The sequence below is a fragment of the Rhinoderma darwinii genome, chromosome 3 (genome assembly GCF_050947455.1).
Source record: "Rhinoderma darwinii isolate aRhiDar2 chromosome 3, aRhiDar2.hap1, whole genome shotgun sequence".
NCBI lineage: Eukaryota > Metazoa > Chordata > Amphibia > Anura > Rhinodermatidae > Rhinoderma > Rhinoderma darwinii.
Genome location: NC_134689.1, coordinates 154,584,790 through 154,609,835, shown reverse-complemented (window position 1 = coordinate 154,609,835; position 25,046 = coordinate 154,584,790).

The following is a 25,046-nucleotide window of genomic DNA, read 5'->3' as shown; positions in this document are numbered from 1 at the left end:
GTGGAAATGACCTGGGTCTCCGCCCTTTCCGTGAATTGTTGCATGATCTGCTTTGTTTGTGGACCTCCCACCCAGGCCTTATCACTGTCTGGTCTGATATAGTTCCTAGAAAATGTTGGCAGATGGCCTGCTTGGTCGACCGCATCAATAAGGCCCGTATCAGAGTCAACTGTGCCGTTTCCTGTTTTGTGGCTAGAAACGGGGGGGGGGGGTCTGCGTTCATTATTAGCAGTTGGAGTCAGGCAAAGGGTGTTTTTGGAGACCTGATGGGGTACATTTGAACGAGGTGGGCTTTGATTTGGGGAGTTTAGGCATCGCGGATGGGTTTGAGAGGGCTGTGGTTGTGTGGGGGAACTCACAGTCTTAAGTTAGCCAAGGCCTGTTTGCGGTGGTGGGGGGGGGGAGTCCTTGAGGTTGGTCTTTGGAAGCATTGGGGGACAATGCATCGCGGGTATGCATCCCCTAAAGCAGTAGAACATGTGGTTCTATAATGTCCGGCCAGATATTGGGAGGCTTCTTAGGGTGTTATCCCTTAGAAGTTTAGTTCTGGTAAAGGGTCATCTGCATGGATACTCGGTGCCTCCGAGCCGGGTCACAGCTTGGGGTAAAAAAGGTGATATGCTGAGCGGGCACAACTCTGTGAATAAGTGAATAGGCTAAAAAGATACAAGCTGCTGCTTTTCCTGGTACCGGATCAGTGCCTGGTAACGCGCTGTCCGTTATTTCCAAATAAATACTGTTATCTTTACTTGGAAGTCCGTTTTTGATGTTTAGCAGCACTACAATCGCCCTTGTGTTTTCTTCCTACTGTTTCCATGACCCTGATAGGGTTGTGTTGTTTCGTTGTTAAATTCCACTGTGGAAATGTAAGTATTATTAAAAGTCCGGCTGGATATTGGGAGACTTCTTAGGGTGTTATCCCTTAGAAGTTTAGTTCTGGTAAAGGGTCATCTGCATGGGTAATCGATGCCTCCGAGCCGGGACACGGCTAGGGGTAAAAAAGGTGGTTTGGGGCAGGTAACCTCAGGGACTTCCTCCGTCATTAGTTAAGTGTAAAAAGTTATGACGCGAATAGGTTTGTGTTGTTTCAATGTTAAATTCCATTGTGGGAATTTAAGTATTATTTACACTACCGTTCAAAAGTTTGGGGTCACCCAGACAATTTTGTGTTTTCCATGAAAACTCACACTTATATTTATCAAATGAGTTGCAAAATGACTAAAAAATATAGTAAAGACATTGACAAGGTTAGAAATAATGATTTTTATTTCAAATAATAATTTTCTCCTTCAAACTTTGCTTTCGTCAAAGAATGCTCCATTTGCAGCAATTACAGCATTGCAGACCTTTGGCATTCTAGCTGTTAATTTGCTGAGGTAATCGGGAGAAATTTCACCCCATGCTTCCAGAAGCCCCTCCCACAAGTTGGATTGGCTTGATGGGCATTTCTTGCATACCATACGGTCAAGCTGCTCCTACAACAGCTCTATGGGGTTGAGATCTGGTGACTGCGCTGGCCACTCCATTACAGATAGAATACCAGCTACCTGCTTCTTCACTAAATAGTTCTTGCATAATTTGGAGGTGTGCTTTGGGTCATTGTCCTGTTGTAGGATGAAATTGGCTCCAATCAAGCGCTGTCCACAGGGTATGGCATGGCGTTGCAAAATGGAGTGATAGCCTTCCTTATTCAAAATCCCTTTTACCTTGTACAAATCTCCCACTTTACCAGCACCAAAGCAACCCCAGACCATCACATTACCTCCACTATGCTTGACAGATGGCGTCAGGCACTCTTCCAGCATCTTTTTAGTTGTTCTGCGTCTCACAAATGTTCTTCTGTGTGATCCAAACACCTCAAACTTCGCTTCGACTGTCCATAACACTTTTTTCCAATCTTCCTCTGTCCAATGTCTGTGTGCTTTTGCCCATATTATCTTTTCCTTTTATTAGCCAGTCTCAGATATGGCATTTTCTTTGCCACTCTGCCCTGAGGGCCAGCATCCCGGAGTCGCCTCTTCACTGTAGACGTTGACACTGGCGTTTTGCGGGTACTATTTAATGAAGCTGCCAGTTGAGGACCTGTGAGGCGTCTATTTCTCAAACTAGAGACTCTAATGTACTTGTCTTGTTGCTCAGTTGTGCAGTGGGGCCTCCCACTTCTCTTTCTACTCTGGTTAGAGCCTGTTTGTGCTGTCCTCTGAAGGGAGTAGTACACACCGTTGTAGGAAATCTTCAGTTTTTTGGCAATTTCTCACATGGAATAGCCTTCATTTCTAAGAACAAGAATAGACTGTCGAGTTTCACATGAAAGCTCTCTTTTTCTAGCCATTTTGTGAGTTTAATCGAACCCACAAATGTAATGGTCCAGATTCTCAACTAGCTCAAAGGAAGGTCAGTTTTATAGCTCCTCTAAATAGCAAAACTGTTTACAGCGGTGCTAACATAATTGCACAAGGGTTTTCAAGTGTTTTCTAATCATCCATTAGCCTTCTAACACAGTTAGCAAACACAATGTACCATTACAACACTGGAGTGATGGTTGCTGGAAATGGGCCTCTATACACCTATGTAGATATTGCATTAAAAACCAGACGTTTGCAGCTAGAATAGTCATTTAGCACATTAACAATGTATAGAGTGTATTTCTGATTAATTAAATGTTATCTTCATTGAAAAAAACTGTGCTTTTCTTTCAAAAATAAGGACATTTCTAAGTGACCCTAAACTTTTGAACGGTAGTGTATGTTTGGGTTTTAATAAAAGAGATGTTTTATTCCTGTTTAATAAAACGGCTGCTGTGGCCATTGTGATGGATGGTCAAATTGCTTATGTTCTCTGTATTAAATTACACTATGAATTATCAAGCAGGATGCCGGATTATGAAGATATGTATTCTCCATTTTGTAATGACCTCTTTCTGGTTCTGTTTGAATCACAAGGGAATAAGTTACTTTGTGTTCTTTTTCGTGGCCTTCAATACTGGTAGATAGGAGTCTGGCAGAACGACTAGACCTGAAATAATCATCATATTTGTAATTATTTCTCTTCATCTCAGTATTTCACACACATATATGAAATCCCCACATACACTTATGAAAACCTCCTACATTTCTATTGTTTGTAGGCCAGGATTTGCAGGTGTTAGAAAGATCACGTGACCTCAGTGAGAAGGTACCCTATGACGTATTTTCAGTCTACGTGTAAAATGTTATGATTGGTTGTTCCATGAGAGGTAACACCCTGGTTAGAGGGTACGCCCTGAGGGTATATTAACCTATGTATCTTGATAATAAATGAGAATATTGATTGAGACAACAGATTGCTATTGTCTTTATTGATCTCCCGGTGCACTTCTGATACTTCAATTACCATATTTGAATACCACCTGACAAAGCAGAGGGAGCCCATTAGAGCACCCATCCCAAAAGGTGCTACCTGGAAGGGGTTTCTTCGACAGTTATGGTGCCGAAACCCGGGACCTCCTAATGAGAATTTTGTGCAAAGTCCACTGATCTGGAAGGACCTGGGGAGTCACTGAAACCAAAACCGATCGGTAAGTAACAGACTTTATGTTACACCATTTGTTTCAGCCACTCTGTTAAGTCCCTGGAAACGTACTTTGTATATGTAAGTCTCTACAAAGGGGTCCCGTAATAATCAGGTCCTTTGTCAGGGTGGTAGTGTGGTTAAATGGATTTACATGGGGGTGTATGTGACAAGTGTGATAAATGTGTGTGTAGTGTGATGTTGAATACATCTGTGAGAAGACATACATATCAAATTGTTGAAACTGTATGGCTCCCAGCCCAGAAGTAATATCCACTTCATAGAAGACGATATACACTCAGTGCAAGGAGGAGCAATTGTGTCTATATTGAATTTGCACTCAATACCATTACCCAGTACAATAGGGAAAACTTTGAATACTGTATTAGAAAATCATTTATATTTTCCTAAATTCACTGCCAAACTGTGATATTGTGTGTAAGGGTCCATAAACCAGTTGTATGCATTGCCAGACTGGCATAAGGTGGGAATCAGTACAGACTGATTTCTAGCACATGATAATCCGGCATATACACTTTGATGTAAAATAACATCCAAGTAATTAAGTCTGTAGTAGTATAACATCAGACCGCTGGATTGAATACCGTTGTAATATAACATCCTGTATTCAATGAATGACCCTGACACTTACCCCAGGTGCCACCTGTGTCGGAGTAGTATAACTACCCAGACTAATTACAGTGAAGGAAATTGGTATTGGCTCAGACCCAGAGCCCCTTAAGAAATCATCACCAACATACATAACAGGCCCCTAAACTACAACCCACAGAGTGAACGGCTGAGCAGTGAGGATAACATATATGTTACCAAATATAATTTGCATGTGAAACCATTGCAAAGTGCTAGAGGAAAGAGTTTGGGATATATGCTACATCACAGGCTGTATGAACCGAAAGACACCCCCCGGCAGCAAGTGTTCTGCATAAGTGAAAGAGACTAAGGGTTTGTAGAAGTTTGAAATGAATGGGACCAACTCCTGCTTGAATCAATGGAAGTTCATGAATGTAGATTGTGTTGAAGGATTTGCTCTTGTAATTTGTGGATTGGCAGCATTTTGTCTGTTCTTGATGTTTAAAACAGTGAGGGATCAGAGAAAAGGATATCCCACTGCTAGAATAGTCTGAAGGAACGACTTTTGATATTGATAGTCTTTCTGAAACTGTAAGATAGATTGTCTGAGATATCTGTCAACAGACTAAGGCCTGTCTGTTTGGAGCTGGGGAGTTTTCCGGAGACTACCCTACGCCCTCTGACTATGGGGTCAGGAAATAGTAAGACAAAAATGCGGGACAGCCCTGAGACATGGGTCTCTGCCATCAAAATAGTAGAAAGAGCAAAAGGATCTGAGGCTGTGAAGGATTGTAAAAGAATGTTTCAAATGATGGGAGTTGGCTCCTATGGAACATTAGCAGAATGTGATTGGAAAAGATTTATGACAAATTGTGTTGGATGGTTGAAAGACAATAACATGGTGGAAAAAGCCCAAATGTGGTATGAGGTAGCACAGAGAGTGAGTAACACAGAACATAAGAGTATGGAAGCAAATCATGGAATAATGTATGATTTATATGACCCTTTAAGTGAAAAGCTCCTCACTAATGTGTTAACCCCTTTACAACTGCCAAACAGCCCCACAGCAGCAACTGCGCCATCTCCTTATTCTGAAAATAGCAAGAAAGGCAGCTGCTGGACATGTCCACACTGTGGGCAGCAGAACCCCCTCACTGAAGGATATTGTGTCAGTTGTGGTACCCAGCGCCCCACTAGATTGTTTCCGTTAGTATCAAGTATCCATACACACAGGGGACCAAAACCAGTAGATGTAGACGGGCAACCAGTACCTGGGGCAGTAGGGGAAATCCAGTTACATGAAGCCACTGTGTATCGCCCCTGGAGCCCGGCTGATTTACTAGCTGTATGTGGCACACTCCCAGACCCCCGGAAAACACCCAGCGCTTTCCATAGTAGTACATCTAGCTTACCGTGCTAGATGGTCAGATATGGAGAGTCTGGTAGAAACAAAGGCAGGGGAAGTGCTCAAAAATCAAATTCAAGCTGCTATTACAAATCCCGTACCAGCAAATAAAACCAATGAGCAATCAGGACTAGAATACCTGAACGCTATGCAGCCCTGGGTAGATGCTACTCAACAGGATCGAACTGATAGTTTTATGTCATTTTCCCAAGATGTTAAACAGTCAGTCCCTGATTATGCCACAACTTTACAGCAGCAGTGGTTAGATCACGGGTATGAAGAAGGTGATGCAAAAGACTTGCGCCTACTAAAAATAACTTTTATGTCCGGTCTTAAGCCGGCAGTACAAGAAGCTGTTAAAAGATCCCGCCACGACTGGCGTACATGCAAGTTTAATGATTTAGTAAGCATTGCAAAAGGTGCAGAGTTAGATTTAGCTCCTAAAAGAACCCGTCTCGCCCCGATGCAACAAAAGGGGGGCTATAGAGGAAGAGGCAGGGAACAAAAAGACACTTTGAGAACCCAGAGAAGGGATCTTAGCCAGATTACATGCTGGAATTGTGATAAGAAGGGTCATTATTCAGCCCGATGTCCCTCCCGTCCAGTTGAGCCTCCCAATTCTTTGATTGCTGCATAGGAAACTCTCCCCGACAGGTCCATCATTGATGGTGCCTGTTACTTTACCCACAGGGGAAAATACCTCTTTTCTAGTAGACACAGGGGCAGCCAGAACTGTATTACAAACCAAATATGTACCGGCAGAGTTGCTATCACCAGACTATATAGATTGTGAAGGGGTGGAGGGAACATCATTTCAGTTACAGTTAACAAAACCAATGCGACTGAATATACATGACACACAATCAATTGTCTCCCGTGTGTTAGTGTCACCACACACTCCCTACAATTTATTGGGGACAGATGTACTCAGTGCCCTGGGAGCAGCATTGGACTTTTCTTCTGGCACGCCTATATTAACTTCTGCCATTCCAGAGTCCTTGCTATGCAAACTCCTTAGTATGGCAAGTATGCCGGACAATGAAAAAGCCCCAAGTACCCCTCCCCTTTGGTTGGCAGACATCCCAGAAAAACTATGGGCACAAGATAAGATGGATGTAGGAGTTTTAAATGTGCCGCCTGTACAAGTAAATTTAAAACCAGACATGCAGAACCGTCCTGTATGTATAAAGCAATATCCTCTGAGTCCACAGCAAGACGCTGCTATAGAAAAGGATATTAACTCCTTACTGGAAAACAATCTTATAGTGCCCATAATCTCGCCTTTCAACACTCCTCTTTACCCAGTAAAGAAAAATACACTGCCCGGTCAACCTGTACAGTACCGGATGGTACATGACCTACGGGCTGTGAATGCTGTGACAATCATTAATACACCACAAGTGCCTAACCCACATACCCTGCTCAACCAGGTCCCTGGCACTGCAGTCTATTTCACAGTTATAGACTTAGCCAATGCTTTCTTCTCCATCCCGCTGGATAAAGAGTGCCAGCAGTATTTTGCATTTACACATAGGAGAAGACAGTATGCTTGGGTAGTGCTGCCACAGGGTGCCGCAAACTCCCCTGATATCTTCTCACGTACCATGAAAGATATTCTGGACACCTGGCAGCCCCCCAATCAGTCCTCACTTCTACTACAATATGTAGATGATTTGTTACTTTGTAGTGAGAGTCTGGAGAACAGTGAAACAGATTCTAAATCACTATTAATGTTGCTAGAAGAAATAGGCTGTAAAGCGAGCAAGCACAAGCTGCAATTATGTGCCAAAACAGTTGTTTTCCTTGGTCACTGTATTTCCCAAGGTATGAAACACTTAACCCCTGACAGGCTGGAAATCATACAGAAACACCCAGTCCCTAGAAACCCTAAACAATTGAGGACTTTCCTGGGTTTAATAGGGTACTGCAGAGCCTGGATCAGGGATGCCTCTGCTATGATGCAACCATTATATGACTGTCTCACCTCTGACCCATTTGTACTGTCACCTGAGGCAATTGATAATTTTCACTCCCTGAAACTGTCACTGACTACAAGGCCAGCATTGGGACTTCCTGACTACAATAAGCCATTTACTCTGTTCTGCCATGAACAGGCAGGCCATGCCTCTGGAGTATTAGCCCAAGATCATGGAGGCAAGATGCGACCACTTGCCTATTACTCCCTTGCTCTGGATCCCATTGTACTAGGATCCCCGACATGCATACGCGCTGTCTCAGCAGCAGCAGCTTTAGTTGATAAAGCAACAGATATTGTACTCCAACATGACATTATTGTGCAAGTCCCACACGCAGTGCAGGAAATGATGAACACAGTCAAGACAAAACACTTATCAGTTGCAAGACTTACTAAAATTGAACTTACTCTTCTGTCCCCTAATGTGACTATCAAACGTTGTGTTGTTCTGAATCCAGCTACACTCCTGCCCCTAGATTCTGAACAAAAGGAGGGAGGAGTGGGGGGACAGGGACATGGACACCCCCTTATTTTTCAACTATCCACTGATGATGAACTATTTAATTTTGAACATGAACATGACTGTCAAAGCCTAGCGGATATGGAATCAAACGGCATAAACAGTATATTTGATGTTGCTCTGATTGTCATGTCCCTCGACTTAGGTTTCTATTCACTGTCATGTTATGTTATATGCTCCTATTGCAGTTGCTTTGCTTTATTTAGTTTGTCCCTGCTATCTCCCTGTAGCTAGGCTCTGAGGTAATAGCTCCTCCCTTCTTTCTGTGCTTAGTTGTCTTTCCTCATGGTTCCCATACTGTGTAGTCATCTCCTGCTCAACTCTGGCAAAATATCATCTTTTCACCTGCTGGTTTGTGTACATTACAAGTATTTCAGCCTGAAAATAAACTTCTCTGGAAACTTCCCACGTGCCTCTTCAGCTGAGTTGACGCTATCTGACAGTGTCTTGGTGTGAGTACCGGTTCAATACAGACATATACAGTGAGATTGTCTCAAGGGCCCTACAACTTACAGCCTGGTCATGGAGTCAGAATAGTGAAAAGATGCTTAATATATCTGCCAGATCCTGCTGTATAGTCAGTGTGCAGCTCCTGCAGAGATAGTCACAGACAAGCAACTGCCTGCAGAAGAAATCATCAGTGTGTGTGACCCCACAGCATAGACCCTTCTAGCAAGCTAGCACCCCCACCTCTGTATTATCCACATCCTGTCTGTGAGGTGTCATGTCTGAAGAGAACATTGCACAGTCTTCTCAAGGTGAACAGTACCTACAGTCAGAAGAAAGTATGGATCCTAGTCTGCAGTACAGTGAGAGAGCTAAACGCTCTGCTAAGCCTACATGGAAGGTTACAGAGAATCTAGAAGGTGCAAAACATGAACTTTCTTCTGCTGTCTCAAACTTCTGGCAAAGATTGCTGAGTCACATCTCCACCATCTCACAGCCTGCTCACAATGTTTCACCACTAGAGGGAGCTCTAGAACAGCTTTGTACAGCATATGAACATTATTCACTGAAAAGCCAGGAATATGTTGGCATTTTGAAGAAACTTAATACAAAGGATTCTTTAGAAGAATTTGAAAGCTTCCAGAAACTTAATTTGGAACGAGACAGCCTAGTATGCAAAATTAAGTCTAACACAGAGGCAAGAATCGCGCAATTACAGGAAACGTCGTCTCGCATTTCTAAGTCTACCAGTCGTTCAAAACTATCTTCTAAGTCAAGATCTTCAAAATATTCCACGCTCAGCGAACAGCTCATAAGAGCGCGGGCAGAAGCAGAGGCTACTAAAATACAGGCCGTCTTTGCGCAAAAGAAGGCAGATATGGAAGCCGATGCAGCGCGCCAAAAGGCGGAAATAGAAACTTTAAACAAACAATGCGAGCATGCCACAGCTATGGCAAGGTTAAAGGTTTTAGAAGAAGCTGCCAGGGGAAGTGAAAGAGACAGCATCAGTGTATGTGAAGTGGAGGTAGAAGATCCTCTTAAGCGCACAAGAGACTACGTACTAAGCCAAAACAGTGAACCTGTGATTGCTGCTAATGATCCTGACAGCGCAAATATTTCTCCAGAGCAACGGGGCACAGATTCTTCTGCAGCATTCTGCATCCAAGGTCAGTACAATGCATTACCAATTTGTCATCCTTACCTTTCTCCACATACCACATTGCACCAGAACCCTGCACCTCAGCAAGCTCATTACACAGACGCCCAGGTGAAATCCAATATGCTAGCAAGTCACCAGACTCCTGACAACCACATAGTTCCAGTTCCATGTGTAGCTAAACCTATGGACTTTAAACTATCTCCTGGATTGAACGCCCGTGCAGACCCGTATTTCCCTATGTCTCTAAGCCAGAACACCGCAAATAATATGATCAGCACTACTCAGCCAGCAATACTCTGCCCAAAGTCAGAGAGAACTGACATGACAGAGTTTGCAAGATACATGGTTCGCCGCGAACTTACTAAAACCGGCCTCACAAGGTTTGACGACCAGCCTGAGAACTACAGGGGCTGGAAATGTGCCTTCAGAACCGTTATTAGTGACATTGGCATTACTGCTGCTGAAGAACTAGATCTGCTGATCAGGTGGCTCGGTCCACAGTCTACAGAACGTGTCAAGAGATTGAGATCTGTCCACATTGAGAATCCAACTGCAGGCCTCATCGCTGCTTGGGAGAGACTGGAACAAAGCTTTGGCAGTCCTGAAGCCATAGAGAATGCTCTGTTTAAACGGCTGCAAGATTTTCCAAAAATATCTGGCAAAGACAATGAAAAATTCCAAGAGCTCAGCGACCTACTCTTAGAGCTCCAGCTGGCCAAGGCAGACCCACACCTACCTGGCCTCAGTTACCTTGACACAGCTCGTGGGGTAAACCCAATAGTTTCCAAGCTGCCGTACAATATTCAAGAAAGGTGGACTACACTTGGGTCGAGATACAAAAAAGAAAAGCAAGTCTCCTTTCCTCCATTTTCTTACTTCTGTGAATTTATCAGGAACATTGCAGAATCCAAGAATGACCCAAGCTTTACCTCCAGTGAGTCCAGTGGTCCTGGTTCACCCCATCCTAAGTACGACAGCCCACGTTCTAACTATAGAAACCACAGAGGTCCAGTGTCAGTGAAAAAGACTGATGTCCTTCCCACACCCTCATCAGCTCCAGACAAGTACAACCAAGGTGAAAAGATTGAAAATCCTAATCGCCTATGTCCTATTCATAAGAAGCCACATCCTCTCAAGAAATGCATTGGCTTCAGAAAGAAACCGCTCCAGGAACGCAAAGAGCTTCTAAAGAAATTTAGGGTATGTTACCGATGTTGTGCGTCTACTGAACATTTCGCTAAAGACTGTAAAACTACTATTAAATGCATAGAGTGCGGCTGTGAGGACCATGTGCAAGCGCTCCATCCATCTCAATTCAGTCCTGCTCCACCTGCACATTCCACTCCTGCGATAAATCATGGCGGGGAGAATGCAGAGCAAGCAGCAAATCTTACTACTGTATCTTCTTCATGCACAGAAGTCTGCGGAGACGACCTTTGCGACAAGTCCTGCGCAAAGATATGTCTAGTCAACGTATACCCCAAGGGTCAACCGGAAAGGGCCGTAAAGGTGTATACCATCCTGGACGATCAGAGCAACCGTTCACTCGCAAGATCAGAACTCTTTGACCTGTTCAACTTAAAAGGAGATGCTTACCCTTACACCTTGGGTACTTGTAGTGGCATTACAGAGGTCTCCGGAAGAAGAGCCAGTGGACTTATAGTGGCTTCTCTCAACAATCAGGAGATACCCTTACCCACACTTGTTGAGTGCAACCAGATACCATCCAACAAAGATGAGATTCCTACGTCAGAGGCTGCTCTTCATCACACTCATCTAAGGGCTATAGCGAAAGAAATACCAGCCCTTGACAAGAGTGCAGAGATCCTACTTCTGCTCGGTAGAGACATTCTCAGGGTACATAAGGTACGCCAGCAAATCAACGGACCACATGATGCTCCGTTTGCCCAACGCCTTGATTTAGGTTGGGTTATCATAGGCAACGTCTGTATAGACAAGATGAAGAAGCCTACCAAGATTTCCTCATTTAAAACTCACATTTTGCCAAATGGTCGCAACACTTATTTTCAGCCATGCCCACACCATTACTGGGTGAAAGAGAAGCTGAGCAACAGTAAGTGGCAGCTTGACCACCAAGATAATATGAACACATTCCTGTCCTGGGATGACAGTCTTGGAGCAACAGTGTTCAATTCTACAAGTGAAGACAATAAGTTGGCACTTGCAAGAGAGGATAAAGAATTTCTCAAGGTTATGGACAAAGAATTTGCTCAGGATGAGTCTAACAGCTGGGTAGCACCTTTGCCTTTCCGTTCCCCAAGACCGAAATTACCAAACAATCTACAGCAAGCAGTTTCGAGATTTTCCTCTTTAAAACGCACCCTAAAGAGGAAACCAGAGATGAAAAAACATTTTGTAGACTTCATGCAAAATATATTTGATAGAGATCATGCAGAACCTGCACCCCCACTAAAGGAAGGAGAAGAATGCTGGTACCTTCCATCCTTTGGCGTGTATCACCCTCGCAAGCCTAATCAAATCAGAGTGGTGTTTGATTCCAGCGCTCAGCATGAAGGCGTTTCTCTAAACAACCTGCTCCTCACTGGGCCTAACCTAAACAACAACCTCATAGGAGTACTCATCCGCTTCAGACAAGAACCTGTTGCAGTAATGGCTGACATCCAGCAAATGTTCCACTGCTTCATTGTCAAGGAAGACAACAGGAACTACCTCAGGTTTCTATGGCACAAAGACAATGATGTCAACAACAAGGTCACAGATTACCGGATGAAGGTACATGTCTTCGGCAACAGCCCCTCTCCTGCTGTAGCAATCTATGGATTGAGAAGGACAGCCCAGGAAGGTGAGAAGGGGTATGGATCTGATGCTCGTCAATTTGTTGAGAAGAACTTCTATGTAGACGATGGACTTAAATCCTTACCCACAAGTGAAGAGGCAATCGATCTCCTCACCAGAACGCAGGCAATGCTGTCTGTAGCAAATCTCAGACTTCACAAGATTATCTCTAACAGCCAGAAGGTAATGAAAGCGTTCCCCTCTGAAGATCATGCAACCAACTTGAAAGACCTCGATCTTGGTTCTGATGTTCCTCCTATACAACGAAGCCTAGGTTTGCTGTGGGACATTAAGCAAGACACATTCACCTTCCAAGTGTCAGCCAGTGACAAACCTTTTACCAAGCGAGGAGTTTTATCTGTTGTGAACAGCATCTATGATCCTCTTGGCTTCATAGCCCCCGTCACCATTCAAGGCAAGAAATTGCTGAGACAGTTTACCACCGAGAACATAGACTGGGATACTTCTCTGCCTATTGAGAAACAACAAAGGTGGAAGATATGGAAGGAGTCTCTGAAAATATTAGAACAACTCCAAGTCTCACGTTGTTACGTTCCCAGCTCTCTTTCAGCTGCCATCAGAAGAGAAATACACATTTTCTCTGATGCGTCTATCGAAGCCATAGCTGCAGTAGCCTATCTGAGAATCCCAGGAACCAACAAGCCTCACTGTGGATTTGTCCTGGGTAAGGCCAAACTAACCCCAAAACCTGCACACTCTGTGCCAAGACTTGAGCTTTGTGCAGCTGTGCTAGCAGTAGAGATTGCTGAAGTTATTAAAAACGAAATGGACATTGCAATTGATTCATTTGCTTTCTACACAGATAGTAAAGTTGTGCTTGGTTATATATACAACCAAACAAAACAATTCTATGTATATGTCAGCAACAGAGTAGAACGCATTAGAAGTTTTTCTACTCCTGGGCAGTGGCAGTACATCTCCACTGACCTTAACCCAGCTGATCGTGGAACAAGACCTGAACCGGCAGCAGGCCTATGTGACATGTGGTTGTCACCTCCAAGATTCTTGTATGAGGATCCCTATTTAATTCCTACCAACACCACCTATGAGATGGTGGATCCCGAGTCTGACAAGGAAATCAGGCCTACAAATACCACGCTCTTCACTTCTGTAATTCCAAAATTGAAGCTGAAGTCACATCGCTTTGAGCGCTTCTCAAATTGGTCATCTATTGTGCGAGCTGTTGCTCACCTAATTCATATCGCTCACTGCTTTGCTAAAGACACATCAGAGTGTCATGGCTGGCATATCTGTAAAGAACACCCTACTGTCGCAGACATCGAACATGCCGAAGAAGTCATTACCCGTTGTGTGCAACAAGAAGTATACAGTCAGGAGATTGACAATATTACAAAGGGTATCAATCTTTCCAAGAGCAGTGCACTCTTTGAACTGAATCCAGTGCTTGATCATCACAAATTGCTGAGAGTGGGCGGCCGTATAGTGAGATCTGATCTAAGTAGCAAGGAACAAAATCCTGTCATTATACCAGGTCGGCATCATATTGCTACACTATTGGTCCGACACCATCATGAAAGAGTGCAGCACCAAGGCAGACAGTTTACGGAAGGTGCCATCAGGTCAGCCGGCTTGTGGATCGTAGGGATGAAGAGATGCATCTCTTCCGTGCTCCATAAATGTGTCAAGTGTCATAAGTTAAGAGGAAGACACCATCAACAACAAATGGCAAATCTCCCAGCAGACCGACTAAGTACGGAACCGCCCTTTACTTATGTTGGGGTGGATGTCTTTGGCCCATGGTCAGTTGTTACACGAAGGACCCGTGGTGGAGTCGCAAACAGCAAACGGTGGGCTGTGCTGTTTACATGTCTCAGCATCCGAGCAGTACACATCGAAGTGATTGAGTCTATGGATTCTTCTTGCTTCATCAATGCCCTCCGAAGATTCTTCTCTATCCGAGGACCCGTCAAGCAACTGAGGTCTGACTGCGGCACTAACTTCGTGGGAGCCAGCAAAGAACTGCAGTTAGACAATTTCTTGTCTAACAATGGGTGCACATGGGTGTTTAACCCTCCACATTCGTCTCACATGGGAGGATCATGGGAACGCATGATTGGAATTGCACGCAAAATCCTTGACTCCATGTTGCTGGATCACAAGTCTTGCTTACTCATGAGATCTTGGTCACCTTTCTTGCAGAGGTGTCCGCCATAATCAATGCAAGGCCACTAGTCCCAGTATCCTCGGACCCTGATTCCCCAGTTATTCTTACCCCAGCTACGCTTCTTACCCAGAAGATCGGGACTGCTGCAATCCCTCCGGGAATCTTTGACCACAGCGACATTTACCGACGCCAATGGAAACAGGTACAATACCTGTCCAACGTGTTCTGGCACCGCTGGAAGACAGAGTATTTGCACATACTTCAAAGCCGTCACAAATGGCAGACGTCGAGACCTAACCTCCAGGAAGGTGACCTTGTTCTTCTAAAGGATAAGGAAGCCCATCGCAATGAATGGCCAATGGGTCTTGTTACCAAGGTTATGCCTAGTGATGATGGAAAGACTCGAAAGGTAGAGGTCAAGGTGGCCAAAGGAGGCTCAGTGCGAGTTTTCTTCCGCCCAATCACTGAACTAGTGCTTCTTCTTCCAAAGAAAGAAGGCACATAAAGGACACAGCCCCCAGCTGGCTGCTAGCTGTGTTATATTTGGAACACCTTACCATTTGGAATATACAGTGGGTTGGTGGAAGTATTGGCAAGTTGCGGCTTCCCCGATCCGAAGATGGGTTTCTTACTTGGAACTTGTACAAGCGGATACCTACTGTTGTGGACTATCGGCAACAGACTTGGACTATAACTATTGTCATTGTTTGCATGTTCCTTTTGTCTTTCAGGTTCCAGGATCCACTACTGGACATTATTCAAGGACATTCTTTCAAGTTTGATTTTATTGTGAAATCTAAAGATTTCAGACGGGGAGTGTCATGTCCCTCGACTTAGGTTTCTATTCACTGTCATGTTATGTTATATGCTCCTATTGCAGTTGCTTTGCTTTATTTAGTTTGTCCCTGCTATCTCCCTGTAGCTAGGCTCTGAGGTAATAGCTCCTCCCTTCTTTCTGTGCTTAGTTGTCTTTCCTCATGGTTCCCATACTGTGTAGTCATCTCCTGCTCAACTCTGGCAAAATATCATCTTTTCACCTGCTGGTTTGTGTACATTACAAGTATTTCAGCCTGAAAATAAACTTCTCTGGAAACTTCCCACGTGCCTCTTCAGCTGAGTTGACGCTATCTGACAGTGTCTTGGTGTGAGTACCGGTTCAATACAGACATATACAGTGAGATTGTCTCAAGGGCCCTACAACTTACAGCCTGGTCATGGAGTCAGAATACTGATTAACCCTGATGCTGAGTATTTTGTAGATGGATCTCGATATTGGAGCGAAGACAAAGGACATTTCCTCACCGGGTATGCAGTGGTCCACAATGGTAAGGCCGTCATACAACAGTCCCTACCCTCCAGCAGCTCAGCTTAGGAGGCAGAACTAAAAGCACTCGCTGAGGCGTGTAAATTGGGTAAGGGACAGCGTGTCAACATATACACTGACTCCAGATATGTCTTTGGAGTTGCACATGACTTTGGGACAATATGGAGAGCCAGAGGGTTCTTGACCTCGGCAGGTAAACCTATAAAGAATGCAAAAGCAGTAGAAGAACTTTTAGAATCACTGCACATGCCAGACCAAGCAGCTATAGTTAAAGTACAGGCACACACTAATAACAGTGATCTCCTATCAAAAGGGAATGAGGCTGCGGATGCAGCGGCAAAGGACGCTGCTGCTCTCCCTCTGATGATTGTGAAGCCTGTTTTACAACCCATCACAGAGACCCTGTTGCGTGCTTTCCAGGACCAAGCACCCCCTCAAGAGCAAGCAGAATGGGAGGAGCGAGGTGCAGCAATAGGTCTAGGACAGTTGAGGCATCTTAATTCTAAGGTTTGCCTGCCAAGAGCACTGTATCCAATGATGTGTGCCCTAGCCCATGGGAAAACACACTGTTCAAAGGGAGCTATGAGCCAGCTAGTGTTACAGACATGGCATGCTCCAGGTTTTCAAAATGCAGCAGCCAAATATACAGAGGGCTGCATGACATGTGCACAACACAACCCTGGTAAAACCACCAAAACACCAGCTAAACACACTCCTAAGTCCTACTACCCCTTTCAGCGATTACAGGTGGACTACATACAACTACCTAAGGTGGGAATGTACCAATATGTACTTGTTTGCACTGATTTATTTTCAGGATGGCCAGAAGCTTTTCCAGTGGCTAAAGCAAATGCAGATACCACAGCAAAGAAACTGATAGCTGAGGTAGTGTGCCGCTATGGAGTACCAGAGACAATTGAAAGTGACAGAGGTACTCACTTTACCCAAGAACTATTGAGGAACATATTAACAGGTTCCCGACCGCTGGCCGTAAATATACGGCCAGCGGTCAGGGTCTCTAAAGTCCGGCGTATAGTATATATACGGCCGCACTTCAGAGACTGTGCACGCGGGATCGCGTGCACACAGCTCTATGCCCTGGCTGTTGCTAACAGCCATGGGCACTGGGCAGAATGTCAGGGGTCAATCTTTTGGCCCCTGAACATGTGATCGCTGTGACAACCAATCACAGCGATCACATGCATTTCTGCATAGAAAACAGTGTGCACGCGATCGCGTGCACACAGCCCTGTGCCCTCGCTGTTACCAACAGCTCTGGGCACTGGGCAGAGTATCAGGGACCAATCTGATGGTCCCTGAACATGTGGTCGCTGTGACAACCAATCACAGCGATCACATGCATTCCTGCTTATAAAACAGTGTGCACGCGATCGCGTGCACACAGCCCTGTGCCCACGCTGTTACCAACAGCTCAGGGCACTGGGCAGAGTATCAGGGACCAATCTGATGGTCCCTGAACATGTGATCGCTGTGAAAACCTATCACAGCGACCACATTTGTTTTATTTTGACTTTTCTGGCAGTAAATCTCCTGCCTCTTTTCTTCTCCTCAAACATTGTTTCAGTTTGAGGAGAAGAAGAGACTCGGGAGAATTGCTGCCAGAAGAATACAGTTACAGTTACAAAAAAATACAGTTACACTCTAAAACATTCTCTGGATAGATAGATTTCTATCTATCTATACAATCTATCCATCCATCTATCTTTTTTTCTATCTATCTACCTTTCTTTCTTTTATTCTATTAGAATAGGCAGGTAGGGAGTATATAATTATATATATATCCACATATATATAATATATATAGCAATAGCGGTTTATTTTTTTGTTAGCGGTAGTGTAGATATATATAGCAGTTAGTTTGTGTGTTTTATAAAAAAAAAAAAAAAAATTTGTTTCGTTAGTGTTAGTGTTAGTTACGTTATGGCGAGGAAGTTGTTTAGCGCCGAGGAGGCATACGCCATGCTGTGGTCTGAGTCGGAGACCGCATCAGAGATGGCGTCCGAGATGGAACCTGTTTTAGGTAGTGACGATGACAGCGTCACTTCAGGTTCATCTTCAGGGGAAGTTGTCCCTGATGCAGTCGAAACTGCAGAACATGAAAGCGCAGGGCCAAGTAGCGCAGTAGCACGGGACAGCCTGGTCCCTTCAGTCCAGGCTCTTGTATGGGCACCTGCCCCATCTTTTGGGCCTAGAATCCACGGATTTACGGCCACTCCTGGCATAACCGTGGACAATACAAATTTTGTCCAAATGGATTACTTCCATTTATTTATAACGGACGACATCCTAAATCAGATTGTCCACGAAACAAATTTATATGCCACGCAATATATAAGGCAGAAACCTTCATCCACCCATGCCAGAGATTGGACGCCCACCAATTTGCAGGAATTAAAAAAATTTTTGGGGCTCACCCTAAATATGGGTATTGTCAAAAAGCCCTCCATTAGGTCTTACTGGTCAACAAGACCCGCCCAAGCCACCCCAGTATATTCTGCAGTAATGCCCAGGTCTCGTTATGAGACAATAATGAGGTTCCTCCACTTCAATGACAACGCACAGGCCCCCCCAAGTACCGATGCAAACCGGGATCGGTTGTTCAAAATAAGACCGCTAATAAATTCCCTGAATAATTTATTTCTGCAACTCTACACCCCTGAGCAGAATGTAAGTGTGGACGAATCCCTCCTCAACTTTCATGGCAGACTTAGCTTTCGCCAATATCTACCTTCCAAAAGGGCAAGATATGGCGTTAAGCTCTACAAATTGTGTGAAAGCGGGTCAGGATATACCACCGCCTTCAGGATTTATGAAGGGCGGGACCGCACAATAAATGTTCCTGGATGCCCCCCTGATCTTTCCACCAGCAGTAAGATCGTGTGGGAGATAATGCAGCCTCTACTTCACAAGGGGTACCACCTGTACTGTGATCATTTTTATTCGAGTGTGCCCCTGTTTAGGCATTTACATGCTGCAAGGACTGGGGCATGTGGTACCATGCGCAAAAACAGAATTGGTTTTCCACAGCAATTAGTGGGGAAGCGCATGGTAAAGGGGGACTCCTGTGCTTCTGAGGATCTGAGGAATTTCTGGCGGTCAAGTTCAGGGATCGCAAAGACGTGTATGTGCTAAGCACGATTCATACCGCAGGAACAGTGGCAGTGAGGGAAAGAGGGGCAACATCGGACAAGCACAAACCAGTGAGCGTGTCCGAATATAACAAGTACATGGGGGGGTGGATTTAAGCGACCAGGTTTTACAGCCCTATTTAGTAAAACGCAAAACTAAAACCTGGTACAAAAAGGTGGCCATTTATTTGTTACAGGTGGCAATCCACAATTCATTTGTGCTCTACAAAAAAAACAGAGGCAGAGATACATACCTGGATTTCCAGGAAAAAATTATTGAAGGCCTCATTTTTGATGTTCAGGACACCCGAGAATGCCCCCAGTCTGAGGATGTCACGCGACTGACTGAAAGACACTTCATCAGTCGGATTCCCCCAACAGCAACCAGAAGCAACCCTCAGAAAAAGTGCCGCGTCTGCAGAAAAGACGGGCACCGCAAAGATTCCCGATATTTCTGTCCCTCATGTCCCTCACAACCAGGCCTGTGCATTGAGCCATGTTTTAAAAAATACCATACTGTTCTGAATTATTAGATTTTAGTTAATTTGTTGAAAATATATTTGCCCTAAATTACGTTTTTATTTTTCCCATGATTTTACTCCAAGGGTGAGGGAGGGAATGGGTGGGTGGGGGGTGGATGTCATGTTTGCATATTCTCTAAAGTTCATCTGCTGGAGAGTCCATTTGCATTAACCTGCAATTTCTTATTTTAGAAAACCCCAAAAAATAAATTCCCATTATACCCCTAGATGAATATTTTGGGATCTCGGCTTCAAGAGCAGATATTTTGGAAGTGTTATAGAAACTCTGTTGAGTTTTGTAAAACCAGCTTTGAAAAAAAGCGATATGTGAAATAATCTTCTTCTATCCTCCGCCCTCCTACATCTCTATGTGATAAATAAGGCCACATATTTGGTATCCCCGTGCACGGGAGAAGTGGTAGAATGTGAACGGAGATTAATTTTGACCGTGGTCTATACCGTGTGTGAAAAATGCTGGTATAAACTGACGCATTTGCTAAAAAATTGCTAATTTTATTTTGATCCATCTTATTCAAGAAACTTTCAGAAGAAAATTGGACTGTCTAAAAATATGATAAACCCCTTGAAGGAAACCTTGTGGGGTCTACTTGTGTGAATGAAGTCATTTATGGGGTGTTTCTAATGTTTCAGCAGCATTAGGCCCCCCAGAAAACAGTATGCGGCTATAAAATCAAATGCAAAATTCCTGGACCGAAAAGGCCAAAAAGCCTCCTTTTATGCCAAGCCCTGGCACATGCCCGCACAGTGAATAAGGCACACATATTTGGTATCCCCATGCACGGGAGAAGTGGAAGAACGTGAAAGGAGATGAATTTTGGCCGTGGTCTATACCGTGTGTGAAAAATACTAGCCTAAACTGACGCATTTGCTAAAAAAGTGCTGATTTTATTTTGTTCCATCTTATTCAAGAAACTTTCAGAAGAAAACTGGACTGTCTAAAAATATGATAAACCCCTTGAAGAAAACCTTGTGGGGTCTACTTGTGTGAATGAAGTCATTTATGGGGTGTTTCTAATGTTTCAGCAGCATTAGGCCCCCCAGAAAACAGTATGCGGCTCTAAAATCAAATGCAAAATTCCTGGACCGAAAAGGCCAAAAAGCCTCCTTTTATGCCAAGCCCTGGCACATGCCCGCACAGTGAATAAGGCACACATATTTGGTATCCCCATGCACGGGAGAAGTGGAAGAACGTGAAAGGAGATGAATTTTGGCCGTGGTCTATACCGTGTGTGAAAAATACTAGCCTAAACTGACGCATTTGCTAAAAAAGTGCTGATTTTATTTTGTTCCATCTTATTCAAGAAACTTTCAGAAGAAAACTGGACTGTCTAAAAATATGATAAACCCCTTGAAGAAAACCTTGTGGGGTCTACTTGTGTGAATGAAGTCATTTATGGGGTGTTTCTTTTTTTTTAATCAGTTCAATTTTATTCAACAAAACTCCGCATTATTACAGGTCATTGTACGTTCTCATACAGTGTACAAGCAATTTTCAACAGACCCAATTCTTTACATTTAACCCAACATTCCCTTCCCCCCAACTCCCCCCTGTATCCCCCCCAGCCGATCTCCTCAGTACTACTTTTCCAATCCTCTCCCCTCTGTGGCCCTATACCTGCACTTGTTGCCTTAGTGTCATTAGCTCCACAGAAGCATACCCAGATTGATCAATCCACCTAGCCCATTGTTTGTCGAACTTGACCCTGGACCCCCTCTTGGAGTATATCCTATACTCCATCAGAACCTGTGAGTTAAGTGCCCCTATGATTTCTTGTTTTGATGGTGGCTCCGCATCCAGCCAGTGCTTTGCAATTCCTTTCCGAACTTGATACAGTATTTTAGCAATTGCCAACCCTGACATCCTATCTCCCCCCAAGTCTCCAACATACCCTAGCAGCATTACTACCGGATCCCATGGGATCTGTACCTCAAACACTCTCCCCACTAGTTCCAATATTTCCGTCCACAGACTCCCCAGCTTCCCACATGTCCAGAACATATGAAGGATGTCTGCTTTTTCTTCCGGGCACCTAGGGCACTTTGCATCCGCTCTTAATCCCATTTGTTTCAGCACCCACGGGGTCCTGTACACCCTATGTATCAGAAACAACTGCGATCTTCGTTGTGCTACATTAATGGACAAAGTACATGTTGCTGCCAATACCGCCTCCCAGTGGTCTGTTGTAATAGGACCCACATCCCTCTCCCATATTGCTTTCACTGTTGCCATAGGATCTCCCAGATGTTCCACCAACAACCTGCGATAAACCAATGAGATTAATCCTTTTGATGTTACTGCCTTTGCAATATGCTCCAACACCCCCGCGGCATGCATCGTCAGGTCCACACTGACCGCTTGTGTCTGCACTGCGTGCCGAATCTGCAGGTACTGATAAAACATGCGGGAGTCCAGTTGAAACTCCTCCCTTACTTGCTGAAAAGATTTGAGTATGTCTCCCTCATACAACTGATTCAACCGTATTATGCCTTGCTGCTCCCACCCCTGCATCCCTTCCAATTTACCCAATTCCCCCAAATAAGCATTTCTCCAGAGCGGTGTATATTTAGTGCACTCCCCTATCCCCAGCAATTGCTTGCACTGCCACCACACCTTATGTATGAGAAGCAGAGTGGGTCTGGTACTCGCCATCTGTTTATATCTGTGCGCTTCCAGTCCTGCCAACGGGTTCTCCCCCCCCCAGATATGATAGGATGCGCGCACTGGACCCCCATGTCTCTTCCTGCTCCCACCCCCAGAAATGCTGACATTGGGCAGCTAAATAATACACCCAAGCATTGGGAACAGCCAGGCCCCCCTCCTCCTTTGGCAGCTGTAATTTCTCCAGTTTAATCCTAGGTACCCCCTTCTTCCATACTAGGTCCCTAAAAAGGTTATGCAATCTCCTGAACCAATATTTGGGGATCCATACCGGTGAGTTATGTAGGACATACAACACCTGGGGCATAAGGATCATTTTAATCAAATTTGTCCTACCCAGAGCCGATAGGGGCAACTTATTCCACGCCTCTACTTTGGCTTTTATCTTTGTTAACAGTGGCATTACATTAAGGGACATATAATCCTGTACTTTCGCCGTCACCCTCACCCCCAAATACTTAAACTCCTTCACCACAGGTATCTCCACCTCCTCTTCCCCATTCTGAATATCCCCCGGGTCCATGAGCATTAGGGCCGATTTTGACCAATTAATGAGTAGTCCTGAATATTTCCCAAACCGCTTAATTAGGGCCATCACTAACGGTAATGTGCGTTCGGTATCCGCCATGAATAGCAGCATATCATCTGCGTATAATGCAATTCTTTCCTCCACCCCCCCATATCTCAACCCCTGAATTTGTTCATGTTGTCTCACTGCACACGCCAAGGGTTCCACCGCCAGCGCAAACAACAATGGGGACAATGGACATCCCTGACGCGTTCCCCGCTCCAGCGCAAACCGATCCGATAACACCCCATTCACCCTTATCTTTGCTGTCGGGGCTACATACAACAATTTTACCCATTTTATATAATTAGGGCCAAATCCCATTTTTTCCAGAACTGACCACAAATAATTCCACTCCACACAATCGAATGCTTTGGCCGCATCTAAGGACATTATGGCTCTCCCCCCACGATTATCCGGCATAACTTGTAGATTCAAAAACAGCCGCCTCAGATTTACCGCCGTCGATTTGGATGGCATAAAACCGGCCTGATCTCCGTGTACCACCCCAGCTACTACTTTAGCTAGTCGAAGCGCCAATACTTTCGCCATGATTTTAATATCCGCCGTCAGCAGTGAGACTGGTCTATAAGAGCCCGGGAGTTGAGGATCCTTCCCCTCTTTAGGCAGAACTACTATAGTCGCTTCATACATTGTTTCTGGAAGCCGCCCCCTATTGAAGCTATCTAAAAGAGTGGCCAGTAACTGCGGCGCAAGCTCCTCCCCATATTCCTTCAAAACTTCCACCGGAAGACCATCCGGCCCCGGCGCCTTTTCACTGGCTAGTATCCCTATAGCCGCCTGTATTTCCTCCAGAGATATTGGCTCCTCCAATGTCCCTCTCTCCTCCCCCCCCCAACCTAGGAAATTCTATCTCCCCTATATACTCTTCCAGCTGCTGAGGCGTGTGCTCTGCCCTAGAGGCATACAAATCCGAATAGAACTGCTGAAACACTTTCAAAATCTGTCCTGTATCAGTCTCCAACTTCCCCCCCTCCCCTTTAATGGTGTGTATGTAATTATTCTCCCTCTGAGCCTGCGCCATCCTTGCCAGTAACCGTCCAGTGGTTTCCCCCTCCTCATAATATTGGCGTTTTAAAAACATCCTTTTGTTATCTGCCCTCTCCAACTGATGTTGCTTTAACAACCGCTGCGCCTCCACCCAATGCTTCAATGTGTCTGTTGTGTTATCTATTATATGCAGCCTTTCTGTCTCCTCCACCCTTCCCAACAGTGCTTCTCCTAATTGTCTAGACCGTGTTTTTACTGCTGAAATGTGCTGGATGAACACCCCTCTCAGCCACGCCTTCATCGCGTCCCACAGTATCTCTTGCGGTACCGTTCCTGAATTGAACTGAAAGTACTCCTTTATGAGGTCTAAAATTTGTTTATTGTCTATCAGCTTTAGCCAAAAGGCATTAAGTTTCCAACACCCTTGCCCCCGCCCTGTCCTCTCCTCCGTCTCTACCTTCATTATCAAAGGAGAATGATCCGATAACGCTCTTTGCAAGTATTCTATCTGAGCTACAAATGGTACCGCTGCCGGTGAGCACAAGATTAAGTCTATCCTGGATAAAGACTGATATGTGGAAGACGCACAAGAATACTGAAAGCTATTTGGATGTTTATCCCTCCATATGTCCCGCCAGCCCATTTCAGCAACCAGATGGCCAAAAGCTGTTACACCTCCCCCTGTCATGCCAAATTTATCCATATTGGTATTCAATACTGCGTTAAAATCCCCCATCACTAGTAACGGCACCTCCGGGTACCTAGCCAGTTCCTCCACCACTTTCTTGATACATCCACTAGAAAACGGAGGGGGTACATACAACACCACCAACACACAATTCCAATGATACAATGTACAGTGTACCCCCACATACCGCCCCTCCCCATCCTGGAAGGAGTCGTGACATACAAATGGCACTGCCCTATGTATGAGAAGACTCACCCCCCTTGAATATGTAGTATGGTAAGAATGAAAACTATGGCCTACCCAGGCCCTATGCATCATGGAAACTGAATCCCTAGTCATATGTGTCTCCTGTAGTCCTATCACCCTCGACTCCTGTTTTCTAATAAAATCAAATACCGCCTGTCGTTTTCTGGCTTCCCGCAGGCCCCGTACATTCCAGGACAAACAATTAAGTGATCCCATCATCCCTCAACATATCACAGCTCCTCCTATCCTG